Source organism: Apodemus sylvaticus, chromosome 17, assembly GCF_947179515.1.
Source record: "Apodemus sylvaticus chromosome 17, mApoSyl1.1, whole genome shotgun sequence".
NCBI lineage: Eukaryota > Metazoa > Chordata > Mammalia > Rodentia > Muridae > Apodemus > Apodemus sylvaticus.
In genome coordinates this window covers 57,289,666-57,295,452 of record NC_067488.1, presented here as the reverse complement: position 1 = coordinate 57,295,452, position 5,787 = coordinate 57,289,666, and the positions used below count along the sequence as shown (strand labels likewise).

The 5,787-nt window shown below is 45.8% G+C and overlaps 1 pseudogene; it reads right to left on the bottom strand.

The window, feature by feature from the left end:
• Positions 1-469: 469 nt before the first annotated feature.
• On the bottom strand, positions 470-713 carry LOC127667367 (40S ribosomal protein S21-like; annotated as a pseudogene).
• Between the last annotated feature and the right edge of the window lie 5,074 nt (positions 714-5,787).

The following is a 5,787-nucleotide window of genomic DNA, read 5'->3' as shown; positions in this document are numbered from 1 at the left end:
ATTGATCCATAAATAATCTATAATGTTGTTTTGTGTGCTATAAAAATTTGCATAAATGGGATCCCATTGCCTGTTTCATCCTCACCGTCTTCCCCTCCGCACAGGGTGGTGATTTGGGGATTCATCCGTGTTAATAAATGTGCCTCTCGTTTGCTCACTAATGGTCGCGTGAGGAGAACGAGCTGTGGCCTGTGTCTCTGCTTGCTGCCGGAGATGATTGATGGCCTCACGGGTCCCAGCTAAGCCAAGGCCTGCCCTTGGGTGCTTTGTCCCCCTGCTCTGCTCTCTAGGGGCACCCAGCTAGTCACACTTCTCAGCCAGCACATCTAGGTGAGATGTGGGACATATCCAGTTGTTCATATCTGCCATTTGGTCAGGAAGGAACCCTCCACCTGACCCTCCAACGCGACAGCTTTCCTGGGATTTTTTTTTCCTTTGTCACAGGTACTTATCACTTTTATTATAGCAAATTATTCCCGATTTATTCTGCTCAAAAGTTCTTTGAGACAATTCCATCAGCCTTAGCCAATCGGAGAATAGAATCATCTGACTCGCCCATCCTGCGAATGGCCCCGTGCAGATACCATAGGCCGTTAAACTGTCTTGTCAATGGCTGCATTCATCTGGATGGATGTGTGGTCCTTGGCAGCAATGATGCTTGCGGAGCATTTCTGTGGCACATACAGGCCCACAAATGCGCCGGCAAAAGCGTTTTTTGTTGTTGTTTGTTTGTTTTTTATGGTCTTTTTTTTTTTTTTTGTATGTGTGCAGGACACCCACAGATTCCAGGTGCATGCTCAACTGAGAGGTGTTGGTGACTCTAGGAAGGCACCATGGTCTGAGCTTGTTATGTGAAGCATAATCCACTTCCGGGATTCAGGAGAGGACTGATGGTGCTCTGAGAGGCAGTACTTTCAGTACTGCTTGGGCTTTCACAAGTGTATGTGGGCGGAGTTAATGGCCAGCGGTGACTCACAGACAGAGAGTGAGGTGGCAGGGGTCTGAGAGGCTTGGGGTGGGGGTGGGGACTCAGGAAGATGCCACACTCTGACATGGTCTGTGTGAGGGAGCTGGCAGAGGTCACGCTGGAGATATGGGTTCACTCTTGGATTATAAGTTTTAGAGGAGTGAACAGCTAAACTTTGGAGTGGGGGGCCTGAGGTAGAAGGAAATTTTTTTCTTTTCTTTTTTTTTTTAACGATTTATTTATTTATAATATGTAAGTACACTGTAGCTGCCTTCAGACATGCCAGACAACCCAGAAGAGGGCATCAGATTTCAGTATGGATGGTTGTGAGCCACCATGTGGTTGCTGGGATTTGAACTCAGAACCTTCGGAAGAAGTACCTTCAGTACTCTTACCCGTTGAGCCACCTCTTCAGCCCAAAATTTTTTTCTTCTTGTGGTGTTTGAGATCAGCCCCAGAGCTTCACAGATGCTAGACAAACACCCTACCCCCGGCCTGTGTGCACAGAGGGGGAGTTTCAAACAGCAAGATTAGAGACTCTTCTGAGACTTCTGAGACTTCTCCACATGGCCTCTGCTAACTCCCAGTAAAGCAGGAAAGTTGACAAAACTATATAAAAACAATTTTCCACCGTTGAATCTCCAGAAGTTATCCTGAGGACACACAGGTAATAAATGACCCAGGAAAGTCTGTGAAGACTTGGGACAGTGAGAGCTGGTGACACTGGAGCTGAGCCTCACCCTCTCTTCCTCACCACAGCTCAGTGTATAGATATCTCTTCCAGGGGGATGTTGGCCAGGGGGACTGGACTGGTCCTCCCCTCAGCTCCCGTGTCCCAATGCAGACAGCTCTCCAGCATTTCTTGCCCTTCTAACTCCAACTGAGGAACCCTCAGAGTAGTGAAACTATTCGGAATAAAATTACAGATTACGGTGACCTGAAATCCAAAATCATGAACGAGCTCTTGAGACGGCCCAGTGGGTAAAGCCTCCAAGCCCATGACCTGAGTTTCACCTCCGGAACCTGCACGGTGGAAAGAGAGAGCCGACTCTGCGGCTTGACCTTTGACCTGAATAACCAGGTGGAGCAAAGGGGAGATCAAGAGGGAAACACCTGAGACAAGGGAAGATGGAGACCGAATGCCCCGACGCGCAGCATGCAGCCGCAGCAGCCATGCTTCAACAGAAGAGGATGGAGATGGAGGAGGGGAAAGTAAGGGCCAGGAGGAAAGAAAACAGGAAGCAACACAAAAGGGTTCTTCTTAGCCAGACTGCCTAAGAAAGGAGCGTGTTCCGATTCCCGCGATATGGGATGAAAGGCGGGACTTAACTGGGTTCGGCAAAAGAAGTGTGAAGTGTGCACTCTGAAAACTTCAAAGCAGCATTGGAAGAAATTAAATTCCACTTAAGTAGATGGAAAGACATCCTAAGGTCATGGCTCTGAAGCTTAAATGTTGTTGATATTGTTTTAATACTCTCCCCAGTTGGCTCTGCACAGTCAGTGTAGTTCCTACTGAAACCAAAGTTTTGCTTTGCGGGCATTGAAAAAAAAATCCTCTCTGAAATTAATACGTGGTCTGGAGAGATGGCTCAGTGGTTAAAGCACTTACCATCTAAGCGTGAGGACTGAAATTCTGATCCCTAGAAACCCATGTAAATGCAGGACGGGGATGTCACGCTGCTTGGGGAGATGAAGAGAAGGGAATCTCAGAGCAAGCTGGCTAAAGAAACTAGCTTCATCAGTGAGTTCTGAGTGTGATTGAGAGTCCTGCCTCAGTGACTAAGGCAGAGGAGTAACCGAGAAAGATTCCTGACCTCCATCTCACTCCTCCACACAGACCTCCCCTTGCACCCCATAGACACACATGCACTCATGCTCATAGGAAAACTTGGATGCACACATGTATACCACATGCATATACACGCACACAAAAATGGAAAAAAAAGATTAATACGAAACTTCAACTTGAGAGCCAAGGCAATCTCAGAAATGGAGCTGATTAGAAGGGTTCCCACTTCCTTCCTTCATAAGGTACCTTATGGCATGTGGCCATGTGTGCACTTGAGGAGACCAGAGGATGACATTGGGTTCTGCTCCGTCTGTCCGTCTGTCTGTCCGTCTGTCCGTCTGTCTGTCCGTCCGTCTGTCCGTCTGCCCGTCCGTCCGTCTGTCTGTCTGTCTGTCTGTCTGGAGCTGGCAGATGTCTTTGGCTACCTCCAATGACCCTCCCATCTCCATTTCACTCAGCTCTGGGGTTACAGGCTCAAGTGGCCATGACAGACTTTGTCACCTGGGCTCCAGGGAATCCAAATTCAGGTCCTCACGCTCGTGCACGAAGTGCTCCTTTCCACGCACCCATCTCCCAAGACCCTCAGTTGCCATTTGTTTTTCTTTTCTTAAAGTTTTATTGTTTGTGTATATTTTGGTCTATGTGTATATGTGTTCATGTGTACATTTCTTGTGGCGTCCAGAGGTGGATCTTGGGTGTTTTCTTTAATTGCTTTCCACACTTTTAAACATTTCATGTGTTTGGGTGTTTTGCCTACATGTATGTCTACATACCATATGTATGCCTGGTGCCCATAGAGGCCAGAAGAGAGATTTGGATCTTGGATCCCTTGAGGTAGAGTTACAAATAGCTGTGCGCCATCATGTGGGTGCTGGGAATTGAACTGGGTCCTCTGGAAGAACAGCCAGTGCTCCTAACCATTGAGCCATCTCCCCAGATCCTCATCTTTTTTTTTTTTTAAGATTTATTTATTTATTTATATGAGTACACTTGTTGCTGTCTTCAGACACACATCAAAAGAGGGCATCTTATCCCATTACAGATGGTTGTGAGCCACCATGTGGTTTCTGGGATTTGAACTCAGGACCTCTGGAAGAGCAGTCAGTGCTCTTAACTGCTGATCCATCTCTCCATACCTCCCTTGCTTGCTTTTTTTGATAAAGCTGCTAGGACTACTATTGGGGGAGAAGAATTACTTTTCATCAGATGCTATTGACACAACTGGATATTCACACACAAAAGAGTAAATTTGGATCTTTATTTCATGACATATAAACAGTAAATCAAGGGAAATCAAAGATCTGACTGAAAGAAGTAAAACTCTGAAAAACTGTAGAAAAAAACATAGATCGTTTTAACCTTGGATTAGGTAGAGATTTCTTTTCTTTTTTTAAAAAATGTTTATTTATTTTATGTATATGAGTACACTGTAGCTATCTTCAGATACACCAAAAGAGGGCATCAGATTCCATTATAGATGGTCGTGAGCCACCATGTGGGAATTGAACTCAGGACCTCTGGAAGAGAGCAGTTGGTGCTCTTAAGAGCTGAGCCATCTCTCCAGCCCCAGGTAGTGGTTTCTTAAATACAATAGCCAAATCACAAACAACATATGGAAAAGAGAGTGTGGACTCATTTAAAAGTAAAACAAAGAAGACATTGGCAAGGAAGTGAATCCATATAACAGGAGAACGTGTTTGCATATTATATCTTATGGGGGGTGTTATTTAGAAGCATGGGCTGGAGAAATGATGACTGGGGGGTTAAGAGTGCTTGCTACTGGGCTGGAGAGATGGCTCAGCAGTTCATAGCGCCGACTGCTCTTCCGAAGGTCGTGAGTTCAAATCCCAGAAACCACATGCTTGAGATCTGATGCCCTCTTCCGGGGTGTCTGAAGACAGCTACAGCGAGTGAGTAGGGCTAGAGCGAGGAAAAAAGGTGTCTGAAGACAGCTACAGTGTACTTACATAAAATAAATCTTAAAAAAATCTTAAAAAAAAAAGAGTGCTTGCTATCCAGCCATGAGTTCAGATCCCAGCACCCATGTAAGAAGCTGGGCTTCTAGCACATGTTAGTAATTCCAGCTCTGAGAGGGATGGAGGCAGGGGGATTGATCTCTTGGGCTTGTTAGCTTCTAATCTAGCCAAGAAAATATGAGCCTCAGGTACAGAGAGAGACTTTGCCTCTAAGTATGTGGAGAGTGCTAGAGGAGGCCATTTCACATCTTTGTGTGCGTGCACAGCTGAGTGCATCTGTGCACACACAGACACACACAAATCTTTAAAACTTAAGAATTATATAAAGTACCATCTCATTCAATAATAGAAAGATTGATTTAGCATCCAACATGACTACCCACCAAGAGTGGTTGAATCAAAACCACACACACACACACACACACACACACACACACACACACACACAGAGAGAGAGAGAGAGAGAGAGAGAGAGAGAGAGAGAGAGAGAGCACTTCAGCTCTTCAACTTCATTGACCACAGCTGTACTCTAGTTGGCACACAGGGACAGCTGCTTTAAGGAGATGGAGATTGTCAAATGGTGCAGCCACTTGGGGACATTCTAGATGATCCTGAAAGGTCAGAGGCAGAATTACTAGACGAGATGGTCAATCTTTTTTTTTTTTAATTAATACTTAATGAACTATTTATTATTTATTTATTTAGACTCTTCAATATTTTCTTTATTTACATTTCAAATGTTTTCCCTTTTCCTGGTTTTCCCTCTGAAAACACCCTATCCCATCCCACCTCCTTTGTTCACCAATCCACCTACTCCTGCTTCCCTGTCCTGGCATTCCCCTCTACTGGGGCATCGAGCCTTCTCAGGAAGGCCAAGGGCCTCTTCTCCCTTTGATGTCCAACAAGGCCATCCTCTGCGGCATATATAGCTGGAGCCACGGGTCCCTCCAAGTGTAATCTTTGGTTGGAGCTCTGGGGGTACTGGGTGGTTCGTATTGTTCCTCCTATGGGGCTGCAAGCTCCTTCAGCTCCTTGGGTCCTTTCTCTAGCTCCTC